Source organism: Nycticebus coucang, chromosome X (assembly GCF_027406575.1).
Source record: "Nycticebus coucang isolate mNycCou1 chromosome X, mNycCou1.pri, whole genome shotgun sequence".
In the NCBI taxonomy this organism is placed as follows: Eukaryota; Metazoa; Chordata; class Mammalia; order Primates; family Lorisidae; genus Nycticebus; species Nycticebus coucang.
Window position 1 is genome coordinate 7,771,863 of NC_069804.1, and position 16,166 is coordinate 7,788,028.

The window sequence follows — 16,166 nt, forward strand, 5'->3', positions numbered from 1 at the left end:
TCACCACTGTTTGTAACTGGTTTCTGAGTAGTATTTGTCTGCATCTGATTTGCCATTTGGTATTCACGGTGGCATCGGCATAAATCCTCCTTGAGTGAAGCCAGTAAACGTCTCTGTGGTGGTGGGAGGTGGATAGCCCTTCGATTTCAGAGAGTCTGTAGCTGCCCTGTTCTGGTGTTAACAGGTCACTAGAAAGTAAAGTGGAAGTTCTCCCGGAGAACTGAGATGTGATTTTCTACATTGTCTGTTGAAGGAAATCGGGCCTGCTTTCCTGCTTTAAATGAGGAATAAATGGAAAGCACAATGACAAATGAAGATTGAACTACTGACCAACAAGAGCAGATTCTTCTTACCATCTTTTTTTTTTTTTCTTCTTACCATCTTGATGCCATCCTGTCTCTGGCCTACTGATTCTGTAATCCCAAACCCCACGCCTGTGAGGGCCTTGGGTCTCCTTGTGGAAAATAGGGTGTTTAGCCTAGTTTTCTGCCCCCAGATGCATGCAGGTGGCATATTCTGCTTTTGAAATATCCCACATGTCTGGTTAGGGAAGGCCTAAGGCCAGGTAGGTGCCCCTGGAGAGGCAGGCCCTGAGGTCTGATCTGCAAGGGGGACTGTTCTCCCAACCACCCAGGGCCCTCTCACTTTCCTTCCTGGTCCCATGCCATCATTAGGTGCTTCTGATCCCTTTCTGCTCCCTGCACCCTCCACTTCCATGCGCGTTCCCCCCCCCTTCCACATGACACCCTCATGTACACTCAGGTACCCCTCCTTCTCCCAAGCGCATACCGTACCTAGAGCCCCTTTCTCCCTGTGCCCACACGCTCTCTACCCCATCCTCACCACCCCAGGGGGCAGAAGTGCTGCCTTGTTGCTGCTGCTAAGTGAGGGTCCTCGCCCCACCCGGCTGTGCCCTGGGAATTTCCCAGCAGCCCTCACAGCCGCACTGGTGATGACGATGGAGCTGAAAGCAAACCAACTCAGGCTCCCTGGCCCAGGATCAGTGCAGGAAGTAGTTTAAAACCAGGTGCAGAAAGGAGCCATGGGAACACAGTTATCTGAGGAAATGCGTCTTTTAGGATAGAGCTTTCAGAAACTATGCTTCAGGGCGGCACCTGTGGCTCAGTGAGTAGGGCGCCGGCCCCATATACCAAGAGTGGCGGATTTGAACTTGGCCCTGGCCAAACTGCAAGACAAAAAAATAGCCGGGCATCGTGGCAGGTACCTGTAGTCCCAGTTATTCGGGAGGCTGAAGCAAGAGAATCGCCTAAGCCCAGGAATTAGAGATTTCTGTGAGCTGTGATGCCACGACACAATACCAAGGGCGATAAAGTGAGACTCTGTCTCTAAAAAAAAAAAAAGAAAAGAAAAGAAAGAAAGGAAGAAAAAAAGAAAGTATGCTTCACACAGAGGTCCTGATGCACTGCAGTGAATTAAAATTATGTTTATAAAATAGGGCACTCTGCCAGCATTAACTTGTTTCAGATTCATGAGAAAACCCCTTGAACAATTTTTTTATATTAGTGCATAATATTGTAGTAACTTTGCTATTCTAGGTATCTTTCTTTCTTTCTCTTTTTTCTTTTTTGAGACAGAGCCCTGGCATCACAGCTCACAGCAACCTCCAACTCCTGGGCTTAAGCAATTCTCCTGCCTCTGCCTCCCAAGTAGCTGGGATTACAGGTGCTCACCACAACGCCCAGCTATTTTTTGGTTGCAGCCGTCATTGTTGTTTGGTGGGCCTGGGCTGGATTCGAACCCGCTAGCTCAGGTGTATGTGTCTGGCGCCTTAGCTACTTGAACCACAGGCGCTGAGCCAGGTATCTTTATTTCAAAAGGAAATTAACTGGGTGTGAACACATTTTTAGGTGGAGAGTATCTTTTAGTCCTTAGGAGTTTCTAGGGGGATAAGTAGGCAGTAACTTGGTAAGATGGGTATGACCAACACAGGGTCTTGGACGCTTTTCTCCATGAATACGTTGCTCACTCCATCCTGGTTTTATGCTCTTTCTTCGTATGAACTCTGATTTACAGGAGCTTCTACCCGGCCCTCTCTGGGGTCTTTCTTGTCCAGAAAGGAGGAGAGTCATTTTGGAAACCAGCTTCTTGAGAACTCATCAGAAATGGGTTTTAGCCATTGGGGAGCCTGGCATTGTCTTCTGTGAGATAAGAGCTTCTAACAACAACAACAAAAATCCAGAGCCAAATATTTTAGGGATGATAAAGACTGATAAGTCAAATTGTTTTAAACAGTTTTTGTTTTCCCCTTATCCTGATTTAGAAGAGAAAAGTTCTCGTTAGAGTCAGTAGGTAGACTCATTCAAATAGACTTGAATGAGTCTATTTTTTTTTTCCTCTCTTGAATTTTTAGCATAAACCTGTATCCTTTCTGGCTTCTTCATCATTCCCATCCCTCTAAATGTCACAGCTTACATTTAATCAGCGTGGTAACATGACCCCTTCCTTACACAGTGATCTTTGGTCTCAAAACTTATATTTTATTTTCCCCCACTGTATCTGGGACGCCTACCCTGGCAGAGCGAGCCCTCTTCGGTGTTTGGTGCCCGGGTGAGGGAGGAGGGCAGGTCTGCTGCTGCTAGGGGGCTCTTCCCTCTGCCCTCAGAGAAGGGGACCCAGATTCTGAGCCCTGCCTAACAGAGGAGGAACACACAGTCAAACAGTGGTGTGCCCGAGGCCATGTGCAGCTGGGAAATGTTCCAGGAGCTCAAAGAGCAAAGATTTTCTAGCCAATAATCAGGTTAAATCAGTGTATTCCATGTTGATTCCGTTTGGTGCCGGCCTGATGGCTAACTGCCCTGCTGATAAGAGGGAAGTCATTATTGCATGTTTGAAATGTAAATGCCTCTGTGCCCAAATGTTAATCTTGTTTCGATTTCTCAATTGAGAGGGCTCACATAATAAATAATTCCCTTCAGGGTCGCTGCTTGCCTGGCTGCTGGGAGTGGCAGCCTTAGGGTCCTTCTTTTCACTGTCGTGCCATTAGGAAAACACAGACCAAGATGAAAGGAAATCCTTAATCACAGACTTGGACCTTAGACGCCTGAGAACTCCAAGGCCTCTGCAAACTGGAGCAGCTTGTAAGTTGAAGGTATTTTTCTAAGTGGACCACTCAGTACCTGAATACTTTGTCACCAGCAAAACAGTTTAAAATAGTGCCTGATTCCCACAGCTGAGATTTTGGCAACAATATCATGCAATTCCAAATGGGCAGAGTAAAACTGAGTGTCAATCTGTGATGTCTAGAATAATAGAACATGAAATCACGCAATGAGTGTTGGGGACATCGTTCCGGAATTTTGAGGTGATTTAACTTTTGTTTCCATGAAAGCCTTCTTGCCAACCTAAGCAGAGCAAAAAATCAAATATGCAAAAGCTCTACAAATATGGGACTCTTTAGACCAGGGGTCCTCAAACTTTTTAAACAGGGGGCCAGTTCACTGTCCGTCAGACCGTTGGAGGGCTGGACTATAGTTTAAAAAAAAACTATGAACAAATTCCTATGCACACTGCACATATCTTATTTTGAAGTAAAAAAAACAAAAAGGGAACAAATACAATCACACCGTGCCTCATGTGACCCGGGCCGTAGTTTGAGGACCCCTGGTTTACACTTTATAACATTTCACCATTCTCCTGGCCTAATGAAAATAAATTATTTTGAAAATAAAACCTCAAGGGGATTGTTTGGCCTGCCTGTGGGACTAAACTGTTGCCTTGGCTGATGTGGGGAACATTGCAGACAAATGTATGTCTCTGTTAATGAAGAATAGAGGTGAAATGTCTTAAAATTATGTGAAAATAGAGAAGTAAAGATGGTTCAGATGTAGATCCTTCCCTCAAATCTTTGCAGTTCAGTAGGCAAGATAAGAAATGTTTATCCCTAGCAGTTACAGAGGCCAGCCCTCCTAAGTATGTATTTTATCCGTAGAAAATCGAAAGTCACTCAAATTGGCCATTTGCCTAGACCAGCAGGTTAGGTGGGTCTCCACCAGGGGCATTTTTGCTCCCCAGAGGACATTTGTGGATGTCGGGAGACATTTTTGGTGTCAACTCAGGGCAGGGGGCAACAGGTGTCTAGAGGGATGGTGTTCAGCACCTGTGACCAAGGATAACCCGCACAGTGTAGGCCAGAAGCAACCTCACTTCCACTTGTGATAACCCAAAATGTCTCCAGAATTGCCTAATACCTTGCCTACATGGGGCGCGATCGCCCCAAGTTGGGAACCACTGCCCTCAACTCTGAGCCTCCACAGTCAACCGTTTCATCCCCTCCGCCTGTGCTCAGAGCAGTTAAATGGCTCCTTTGAGCTGCCCTGGCTTCTTGCAGGGGCAGAGACAGAACCCTGTGCCTCTCTGTCCTCACTGGACACCAAGTTCTGTGGTGGTCTCTGGAAGCCCAGGCAAGATCAAGGATCTGGACCTCCTTTCTGAGTCATGCTCATTTGCTGTTATTTTCAATGCCGCTGAAAGTTACTGATGGTCCTGGTGGATATCTGGTGTGACTGTGGCAAGTCGGTGCCGCAGGAAGACGAATCAGAGAGCCATCCTGATGTAACCCAAACTCAGGCCGGGCCTCGCCCTGGCAAATGTAGTAATCCCGAATGTGTCCCAACTTGTCCTGGAGCGGTGTTTTCTCTCGCTTATGACAACATGAGCTCCACCCCAAGCAGAGAGAGCTGATAGAGGCACCGAATGTCTCCATATACGGGCATTTCCCCCATCTTTTCTGGGGAAGACCCAGTTGGAGGCTCCAAAGCCTCATGGTTTCCTGGAGTACCTGGTTTGAAACAACCAGACTGAGGCTATACATTTTTGACATTGGCTCTCAGAACTTAGAAGGAAAAAATCATGAAGATTCATAATTGTGAAAGAAGAGAGCTAAGAGCTAAGTGGATAGAAGACTCAGGACAAAGCAAGTTAGAATAGGGTTCAGCACCACGCAATAAGGAGAAAATGGGCTAAAAAGACTTGGACTTTATTAAGCATCTCTTCCTAAGGATAAAGACAAGACCAGATGCTGGGGAAAGCAAGGAGAAGCAGCAGCAGGGAGCTTCAGTGCCAGCCAGTCACCTTGAATGAGGCATGCTTCTCACAGCTTCATTCAGGAAGTGAGTTTAGTGATGTGTTTTGGGAGACTTACGTCTACACTGCCTCTGCCACTGAGGTCCTTTATGACCCTGCAGACTTTTTGCCTTCCGTTCCCTCTCTGAAGTTCTGTGAGCATTGATGCCCCCTAAGGCCTGAATGTGGAACATCAGTGAATGCCCAGTTGGTCACAATCCTTCGGCCCCACACACATAGCCAGCCGCCCACTGGTCAGAATATATTCTGAATGCCAGGAGTCACAGGCGTTGACAGAATGCCTTTTAGAGGGAAGAGACGCATCCAGTGCCCAACATTTGTGGAAAATGTTTAGATCCAGCAGCCCTCCGGCCAAATATGTCCTGTAGGCACGGTGCTATAGGAACGCCCTTGCTGTGGCCGGGCTCCTGGTGGTGCAAGTGCTGGTGTTTTGCTAAACCTAAGACAGGAAATACAAGGCAGCCCTTAACCCTGTCTCTGATGTTGCAAATTACTGCCACTGATCAGGCTTTATAAATTAGCGTCGCCGTTTGTTGTGGGTTGAGTTGTGCCCCTCTCAAAGGTAGCTTATGCCTGTAAATGTGGTGTCAGGGCTGTCTGGATGAACCCTGGTCCTCACTTCCCAGGGTCAGGAATGAGTGCTGGTACCACGTCAGGCTGATCACGGAGTGATCACAGACACAGAGCAATCTCACACACGTAGCATTTATTGCAAAGCAAAAGTACATCTCAGAGGGAGAGACAGGTCATTCTGTGAATGCAGGAGACTCCAGAGACTTAGCACACAGTTTTTTATATATAACTAGTCACTAGTTTGTCCCACCCTCTCCTGGATGGGATTGGTTGCCCTTTCCTACCTTTCAGTGATTGACAGGTTGGAGTTCTACAGGGTAGCCATAAAGTTGACCATGTAAAGTGCACACCAACTTTATAGACACCCTGTATATCAGGTAATATAAACAGGTTACATAGACAATTGGTTATACAACAGTTTCCTTTCTACCCATGCGTCTTCTCAGAATCCTTTTTGAAAAACCTACTAGGGGTAAAAACCGTAATGCTCGTTAGATGGTAATAAGCCCCAGGTCAGTCAAGGTCACTAGGAGCGCCTCACTGTGTGTGCTCAGACCAGGGAAAAGCCTAGCCACAAAACTCAGGTGCTGTGTGTGATTGCTTTTCTGCATCCTGACGGGTTCCTGCTCAACCCGTACCTCCCCTCCCCCCACCTGCCCACCTGTTTGCCTTCCTCCTGACCCAAGCACTCTGTGAGGGCGAGGCAGGAGGATCGCTTGAGGCCAGGAGTTCAGAGCCAGCCTGAGCAAGAGTGAGACCCCATCTCTATTGAAAATAGTAAAGCTAGCTGGTGCCTGTGTCCCGGCTACTCAGGAAGCCGAGTCAGGACGATCCCCCGAGCCCAGGAGTCTGAGGTTGCTCCAGCTACAATGACACCACTGCACTCTTCTAGCCCAGGTAACAGAGTAATAAGTAGATAGATAAATACATAGATAGATGGATAGATTTTGAAGCCCAGCCCCCCAGCACCTCAGCATGTGACCGTATTGAGGTAGGCTCTTTACCCGGTTAAAGGAAGGTTGGGCCCCGGTCCAGGGTGCTGAGATTACAGGCGTGAGCCACCAGGCCTGGCCTGGCCTAAGTGTTTGCTGCAGAGGGAAATATAGTGACCATGTCTGCCAGAGGTCAAAAGCATAATTGAAGCATGGTTTAGTTTTTCTTTTTTCCCTTATTAATAATTTCATACAAAAGCTGTCTTTTTTTGAGAGAAGTGTTTATGAGCATGACAGTATTCTATGCTATGTATAGTTTTCTTGTATGGAAGTATCTGGAATGGCTCATGATACTGCAGAAGGTCAATTAGGTGACTCCAGGGCCGTGAAATATAAAATGAATAATCATTAAGTACAGATCGTGGCTCTGTCTGCGTGTTCTTCTCCGTTCTCTTCCCTCCCCCTCTTTCTTTTCATTTTTCTCTTCTCTTTCCTTCTCGCTCCCTTCCTTTCCTCTTTTCCCTCTTTCCTCCCTTCTTTTCTCTATCCCACCTGCCTTCCTTCCTTCCCTCCCCTCTTTCTTCCTTCCATATATGAATTTCAGCTTAGCTAACCACCAATTTTGTGATTTGTTGACCAAGCTGAGTAATTTTCAGCCACACTTTTATATCCCTTAGAAAACCATTCTTGATTCTGAGATGCAGGGCTGGGAAAGCCTTGTCTTGCGAGGTGATGAATTAGGAAGTGTAACATGAGATCAACACAGTGGCTGGTTCTGGACACAGGGTTCATCTGCCTTGCCTGGCTTTGAAATTTCGCATCTATATATTATATATTTTTTAATGGCAGTTGCTTAATTAGGTAAAATGAAGAGGTGGCTTCTTTCATATCTGATGGATGATGAGCATTGGGTAGAGTTGACTACAATTTCCTGATCTTTTCCCCATATACAAACTGAGTGACTTTCCATTTTTGTAAGACACATACCATTTCCTTGGGGAAGCATGAGGAAAGTCTTGATGATTTTGAGTATATTATACATTTAACAATTGATCCTGGTTGACTCATATATGGAGTGATTGAATCCTAAAGTTCTAAAATAAAATCCAGTTCTTGAATATTGAAATCTTTATTTTCTTCTACCCTGGAGTGTTGGAGAAGCCCCAGGGCATGAAAGGATACTCCAGGAAGTCTCCGAGGATTCAGTAGTGGTTAGGCATCCCACGAGGGGGGCACAGGAGCAAGTGAGTAAGTAGCTGGCTGCTGGTGTGAGCTGCTTGTCCCTTTTCTCCAGGAGGGTGTCCTTCTCCTTTAAGGGAAGCCATTTCAGGATTTGTAATTAATTCTTCAGGAGGACTCATTACTGGGAGTGCAGAAAGAGCTCATTATGGTAATGGTTTCTCATCCGTCCTGAGGTTTGGTGGCACGGTCCCAGGGGCCAAGTGAAGCTGCAGTCACGCGGTCTCTGCTATTGATGTGAAGCCCGTTCTCCACCTTTGTTTTTAGAATAATCCTCCAGTGATGTCAAACACAGTACAAATTGCCCTGTTTTAAAGGGTCTGCAAATGCATGGACGGAGGCATGTGTAGGTGCCAGCCGCATAAACAGACGTGCGTGTGCATCTGTGGACCACACATCCCACATCCCTGAAGCATCAGGTGCATCAGGGTGGATCTGTCCTCCCTCCCCACTGTCCTCAGCACACGGACATGGGACAAGGAGAACACACTTGACTGCGGCTGAGCTGCAAACCTGGGGCTGCAGCACAGCAGACGGCCTTGTTACCTGTGATTCCCTGCAAGAGACAGGCGGAGCCCACTGTGTTAGTGCTTGTTTTGTGCCAGTAACTGAATGGCTTAGAACACACACTGTCTCCTAGCTCTGCAGGCCAGAAGTCCAAAGTCAAGGCGTCAGCAGAGCTGTGCTCCCTTGCAATCCCACAGAGGACGGTCCTTCCTGCCTCTCTCGGCTTCTCTTAATTGCAGGCTCTCCTTGGTGCTCCTGGTTTGTAGATGGGTCTATCCTGTCTCTGCCATCCATGTGGTCTTCCTGGGTGTCTCTGTCTCTCCCTGGGTGTCTTCTTATAAAGACACCACTCAGATTAGGGCCGCCCTACCCCACATTGCCTGTGCATCTTAATTTAGCCGCTGCCTTGGAGATGACCCTTTTTCCAAGCACGTTCACGGCAGCTGAAGACATCCAAAGAGTTCCTGTTCGTTGTCACCAGTAAAATTAACATGTAAATCCAGCACAGCTCTGAGGGCAGTGTTCCATAAAAGGTCCATGTGATTGTCGTTTTGATGAATAGAAGCCTATTTAAGCAATAAGGTCAAAAGCCAGACACAGAAGTTGGCATCAACTCAGTGCATTTTAATCTTACTTTTTTTTTTTTTTTAGGGGGAGGGGCCACGGCTGCCTTTTAATGTGAGTGGGATCCAGTTATCATCCACCGCCCCTCCTCAGGACGTACGTCCTTGTGTTTCCCATTTCAGGAGTGCAGAGGGACTTTTCTGATAAGTAGATGCCACATGTGGGGCACAAAGTAGATTTTGGTCTGAGAACCTGCTCTTGCCACTTGGTCTGGATGTGGGCTCCGTGCCCCTAGCCTCTGCCCTGGAGTCTTCTCTGATTCAGCCATGCAGCCTTAACCCAGTGAGGGCCATGGCCTCCGAGAGGAGGGCACAGCCCAGCCCTGGCCTAGCCGCAGGGTGGAGGAAGAAAAGCCCTTTTGTCTTTGGGTTTTGGTTCCTGGAATCCAAAGGCCTTTTTCCTTGGAGTCTTGTGCACTTTTCTTAGAAAGAAGTTGCCCTGCAGGCGAGTCTGGCACTTCTCAGGGAAGCATAAAGTTGACCCAAGGTCAGCCAGAAGCAGTCTGTATTTGGAAGTGTTGGTGTGGCTGGTGAAGCCTTGACCTTAGCGTCTCCTGTCTTGGCAGCAGTGGGTTCACCCGGTAAACAGGAGGTGACCTGGGTGTCCTGTCACCAGGTTGAGCCCGTGGAGACAGACGGGGATCCCCGGAGGATCAGCTTTCAGCAGCAGTTGTGACAGTAGGGAGCCAGATTCAACTTCCTAATTAGCACCCCAGGTAATGAACATGGGCATTCACCACATCTGGCTGTTTGGGGGATGATGGCAGACTCAGAACCAAGATGACCAAACAGAGACTGGAATTTTACTTTGAAGGAAACAGAAATCTAAATTTTGCTCCATGAGATAATATAAGTAATTTAAAGCCTCAAAGGGTTATCTTTCTCTCAGGTAAACATGTTCTTTTGGACTGATGCAACATGATAGAACAGCTTCTTGTGTGTTTATGTCAAGAGTTTGCTAAAGTAAATCATACAAATTTATCATTTATCTCATAGAAAACCAAGAACTTTTTAAGCAGGGATATTTCTCCTTATCTAAGTTTTTAAAATGCCATTGATATTACTTGGATGTGGAAATGCTTAGTGAGTGGAGTGGTTATTCACTGAAGATTTATAAAAAATGTCAGGCTGGTTTCTAAGACGGCATGAATCTGGGAGGTAAATGATTAACCCAGTAGAGTCATATTTTACCAAAAGTGAAATAATTCCTGATGGCAAGATAGAGCCATTCTGTTAACTGGGAGCTGTTTGTTTTTGTTTACAGGCTTGCTTGAAACCAAGCAAGTCTATTAAATAATAATTATTGGCCTGTGGGGGAGCAAGTGGCTTGGGTTCATTTCCACACCCAGACTCTGATTTCTACTTGTTTTAGCCCCTGTATTAGTTATCTATTGATTGCGTTTCACAAACTGGGTGAGAACCCAGCAGGTGAAAACTGCAGACATGGATTATCTCACTCAGGTTCTGGGTGTCGGGGACCCCCAGAGAAGCTTGACCCCAGGTGCTGCCTCAGGGCCTCTCCTGAGAAGGTGCTGCAGGCTCAGCCCAGGCTGCAGTCTTTGAGAACTTGGCAGTGACAGAAGTGTGTACCACAGTTTGCATCATACCTTTTTTAAAAAATTTTCAGATTATTACGAGAGTACAAATTTTAGTTGACATGATTGTCATTTCTAAGGTAAAGTTCAAGTTGTAGTTCAGCCTTCACTGAGGGGGTGTGCTGAACACCCTCACATTGTGCACATTAGGTGAGAGCCCCCCAATCACCCTCCTCTCCTGTCTCCCCACTCTTCCCCACCCCTCACCAGACCGTACTTGTGTTTTTCTTTTGTGTGGGTGTGCAGTTGTTTATTTATTGGCTTCATATTAATAGTGAGTACATTGGATGCTTGTTTTTCCGTTCTTGAGATACTTTACTAAGAAGACTATATTTCACCTCCATCCAGGTAAACACAGAAGATGTCGAGTCTCTATCTTTTCTTATGGCTGAATAACACTCTGTGATATATGCGTCATGTTCTGTTGGTCACATAGATCACACCTGGCGAGTATGGGACGGGACTAGACCACGGTGTGGCATCAAGAGGCCAGCTCAGGGGTGCTGGCTGTCAAATCCTCTTTATCCTTTACACCCATAAGTGGGCATCTTGGGTAGAGAAGATCGCTTCAGTCCATAATCATCCCTTGAAAAATGCTTGAAAAATCACTTGTGTATTTAGCCTGTCCACAGTCCAGAAGCTAGTAGAGCCTACATATCAAGACTCTCACTCGTGGGCAGCGCCAGTGGCTCAAAGGAGTAGGGCGCCGGCCCCATATACTAAAGGTGGTGGGTTCAAACCTGGCCCTGGCCCAAAACTGCAAAACAAAGAAAGAAAGACTCTCACTCGACCATATGGCAGTAGTTACTTAGAAAGTATTATGTACCTGTGTTTTGCTCTTAATTGTATTTTCAAATAGAAAAGCAGTTTTCCCTCTAGTCCTGTGAAAACTCTTAACTGCGGCCTGACAGAGCATCGCCTCCTGTCCCACCTGCTCCATAATCTTGTCTTAACCTTCCAGGTGATTTCACAGCCACCACTGCCTCCCAGACCCTTCCTGGCCCTCCCCCTGCCCCAAGACATTCGAGGCGTGTTGGGCTTTCCAATTCTCAACATGAAGCAGTTGGCTAACCGTCTTAATTTTGCACAGAAAGTACAAAAACAAAAAAGTTAACGAGAATTTTTTCTCCAAACATATTCACAAAATTTAGAAAATGTCATCTCTTACACGTGTCTTAAAAGGCGACAGCATCTTAGTTGCTGTTGGCTGTCACGGCACTAAAATCCTTCATTCATTTGTGTGACAGGTGCTCATTGAACATCTGTGCCTGACATTGGGCCGTGAAGACTCAACACCCAACAATTTTTTAACAGTAACTTGAGGCCCGTCAGATTTGAACAAAGGAAACTGGTAAGTTTGAATTCCATCTTGGGAACTCTAAACACTCGGGTTGACTTAATGAACGTTCGTGGGGTCCTAAGATTCTAGAGTTGACAGAGAATCTTCCAGACTGTCCTGCAGCTCTTGTATTTTCTAGACAAGACACCTAGAGTCCAGAGAGGGGGTTGGCTTCCTCAAATGGGGGGTGGTGGTGTGGCTCCCAGGCCGTCATGAGCCTCATCAGGCACCTGTGAGTTCACCCACATGTGCGTCCGAGCCCCAGCTTGGAGCTGGCTGCTCTCTGGAGCAGAGAGTGGTGTGAAGCTTGGCAGTAAGAGGATGTTCTAACTTTACAGCTCATGGTCTCGTCCTTGACTACCAAGGCTTGGTGGCACCTCCTCCTTGTTTTAACTTTTCCCTTAAGAGGTCTCACCTTTCCTATGACGGGCAACCAACATTTCCCAAGGGTGGAAACAGCTGAAAGTAAAAAGCAGTCAGAATATGAATAAGGATGGTATTTTGAACGGTGGCAACCAACATGTTTGTAGAGCTTGGTGACTTGAAGGAATACTGTTTGCATTTTCTCCAGGGTTGCTAAGACTAGGGATTTTTGATGTGTTGAAAATTTGCTGTGAAGAAAAGTCATACCTGCAAAATAAAGGGTTATTTGGTGGCTGTTACCCCATAGCAGCTGCTGACCCAGACTGTACTTGTTCTGGGTGACCCACAGCTAATCCGTAAGCGGTGCGCTCCCCAGAAGGCGAGGCTGCAGGTGGAAGCAGGTTCTGCTGCTCCCAGGACGGCGTCTCTGTCAGAGTCTGGCATCTCACGTGGTGGGGGACTGAGATCCATGCATGGTCAGTTCTTCAGAAAGACCTGGTAAAAACAGGGAATCTTAAAAACTGCTACAGATATACATTACTTTTGAACTTTTTATTATTCACTTCCTTTTTTTTTTTTTTTTTTCCCCATTAATGTTCTTTTTTTCCAGGCTGGGCATGGTGGCTCACACCTATAATCCCAGCACTTGGGAAGCTGAGGCAGGTGGATTGCCTGAGCTCACAGATTCGAGACCAGCCTGAGCAGGAGCGAGACCCGTCTCTAAAAATAGCTGTGTGTTGTAGCAGGCCCCTGTAGTCCCAGCTACTTGGGAGGCTGAGGCAAGAGAATCGCTTGAGCCCAAGAGTTTGAGGTTGCTGTGAGCTATGATGCCATGGTACTCTACCGAGGGCAACAAAGTGAGACTGTCTCAAAAAAAAAAAAAAAAAATGTTCTTTTTTCCATTGCAGAATCCTTCCTAGGGCACTAGGTTGCATTTAGTCATCATGTCTGCTTAGTTACTCATCATGTGCCCTCTGGCCTTTGACAGTTTTGAGGACAACTGGACCCTCGTCTCTTAGAGTTTTCAGTTTGGGATTGTTGATGTTCTACACGAGATTAGCATGGGTGGCGGGTTTTAGGAGGTAAACCACAGAGATGAAGCCCGTTGTATGACATTAAGGGTGGGGTGGTCTTCACAGCTGACTGCTGTGACGTGATGTTGACCCTGGCCACTTGGTTAAGGCCATGGGTGCTGGGTTTCTCCACTTGGAGTAGCTTTCCCTTTTTATACGCTATTCCTTCAAAACCCAAACCCAGGGGCAAGGTTAGAGGGTGAAGCTTCTCTTCCTGAAGATTGTTTCTTTTTTACATTAAAATATTTCACTACAGATCTATGCACTCATCTCTTGAAAGGGAGAGTGGGGTTTTCCTTAGACTGTGGGTCCTTTAATCCTCATTTTGGGTCAACTTTCCTCATAAACCATTCCCATGGGGAACCTGTACTGCCCTGCTATTCTCCTTGAAGTAGAGTGGGAATTCAGAGATGTGTGAAGCCATCTCAGTGTACAATCTGTGTAGAGTATCCTTTACCCAAATCTCTTGATTGCTGTCCACTGTGCACCCAATTCAACAGCACATTTTTGTTTGGCTGTTAAGCCTTTAATGAAGCATTCAACGTGGTTTTTGTAAGAAAAAAAATTATTATTTTTTAAATTTCCAGTTCATCAGTTTATGTACTAATTACTTTTCATAAATGCAATAACAAGTCGAACTGGCTTGTGCAGGTTTGAACCAGTCCACAGTCTGGGTGTTTATTAAGTCCCAGGAAACCAGCCCAGGCAGAAGCAGGTCCTGTGAGCTCAGGGGCAGAGACAGCTCTGGTTAATTCAGTAAGAAGGTTAAGTGCAGGCCTTGTTAAACAGAGTTTCTCCTCTCCGTATTTTTAGAAGCGGCAGATATCAACCATAAATAATTTAATGTTGTCTTTATAGACTCTGGTGTCATAAAAATATGAAAAGGTGACTCCAGGGGAGGGAGTAGGTCAGTATGAACCTAGGGAGAAAAGAGCCTCCTCACCACGTCCCAGAGTGCGAGGAAAGCCATCCCACACGCTCCTAGAAAAGCAATAAATAGGTAAATAGCTGCTGTTTAATCTTAACACTCGCCAGATGAAGTGTTAGTCTTGGCTCGCCAGGGTTTTTGTAACTCTTTGTGATTATAAAAATAATGTGCTGGAAGCAATTTGAAAAAAAAAAAAAAAATTAAGCATGGAAAAAAAAAAAGAGAGAGGAACCTCTAAGCCTACCCATGGAATTTCCCCACATCTGTGTCCCTCCGCATGCTGTGCTTTCCTCTAAATGTAGAGGAAGCATTAGCCCATCCACTGGCATTACTGAGAACATGTGTATGCCAGCTTCCCATCAAGTGTACCTTCTGTAATTTATTTAACGCATGTTATTGGAGGTTTAGATTGCTTCCAATTTTTTTCTTCAGGATAGATTGCTGGAAATAGAACTGTAGGGCTCTTGAGACCGATTACCAAATTGCTTTCCTGAAAGGTTGCAGAGTAGTGAGGAGGGCTGGGATACGGGCAGGGCAGGGCAGGGCCGAGCACGGCCCTGTCAGGCTGGTCACATGATCACGGTCAACTGAGCCGAGAAGGCAGGGCATTTTTCTTTCTTTATCCCCTCTCCCTGCATTTTTTAATTCCTAATCAGGTGGAATATTTTACCTTGTTTGTGGAGCATTTCCACTTGTCATTTTTGAACATAAGCCACTTGAAAAGGTATAACTCAGGTTCCTTTAAACATTGCACTTTTGGGGTTTCACTAGTTATTTTAAGGATCCATGTTGGAGTTTCAGCTAAATGGGCCATTTCTGATGTTTGCAGGTAACTTAATGTCCTGACTTGAGCCCAGCCCTGAGTCTATGTGTTACTTTTTGTTAAACAGGAGCAAAGTCCAGAGAGCAATAGGAACTAGCAGATGAGTTTGAGGACATGGGGTGGGGGGTGGGGGTACATGGGCACATCTGCTGGTGACCGTACACTGCGGCAAGGAAGGCTTGTGAGCCAGAGCAGATGTGTTGGGAAGCCGCTGGCCTCCCGTTCCCCAGTATACTTACCAAAAGACAGTGTTTCCATAGAATGACAGCTGGAGGAAAAGCACAGATTCTTATGTTAGCCAATAAAAGATTATTTTTAATGTGATTATAAATTGGCAAGCTTGCCAGCTTGTTTTTACTTGTCATTAGCCAAAGTTCAGTGTTTCCCAAGGAAACCTGTCCAGTGTGTATATGTGTGTGACATCTGTCCTGGCCTACAGGACAGTGTAATAGACACTCACTTAATAGTCCTGAGTGTCTATTAAGTGGCAAGCTGTGTGCTTGAGGCATTGGGCTGTCTTGTAAAATACACTCAGGACGAGGAGAGAATTGTCTCTTTCCTTTATATCCCTGAAGTCATCATTCAATTCCAGTGCCTTAGTTGGCTTCCATATCTCCTTTTACTGTTTCAGGACATCATGGGTAAGCTTACCTAACATCTATTTCAGTTCTTCCTTCTGGGGTCTTTGTTTGAAACATCACTTCTATTTTCCTGTGAAGAAAGCTTCTTAGGGCAGCGCCTGTGGCTCAAAGGAGTGGGGCGCTGGCCCCATATGCCAGAGGTGGTGGGTTCAAACCCAGCCCTGGCCAAAAACTGAAAAAAAAAAAAAAAGAAGAAAAAAAGAAAGCTTCTTAAACATTGAATGAATGAAATGAAAGGGAAAAGATAATTCATAAATTATTAATAGATTGCTAAAAACAAATGCTATGATAATTTTGGGTTGGAGTGTCTGTCAGTTTACAATGTAGTATATTTAGCATCTTGATGATGTTCGTATATTTTTGCTAAGAAGTATATCGAATAGGTATGAATCCAGCAGGGCCTGGAATGAGTCATTTCCTGCCAAAT

General features: G+C 45.9%; 1 protein-coding gene across 6 annotated transcripts in view; it reads left to right on the forward strand.

The window, feature by feature from the left end:
- TBL1X (transducin beta like 1 X-linked) overlaps positions 1-16,166 on the forward strand; it is a 220,304-nt gene that overhangs the window by 123,995 nt on the left and 80,143 nt on the right. For 3 of the 6 annotated variants that reach the window (XM_053581002.1, XM_053581001.1, XM_053581003.1), the window contains exon 3: positions 11,820-11,923. The exons of 2 other annotated variants lie outside the window; for them this stretch is intronic. The gene's annotated coding sequence lies outside the window, so the exon portion shown is untranslated. Of the gene's footprint in view, positions 1-3,079; positions 3,099-11,819; positions 11,924-16,166 lie in introns of those variants that run through there. One more of the 6 variants, XM_053581005.1, reaches the window with a different exon arrangement.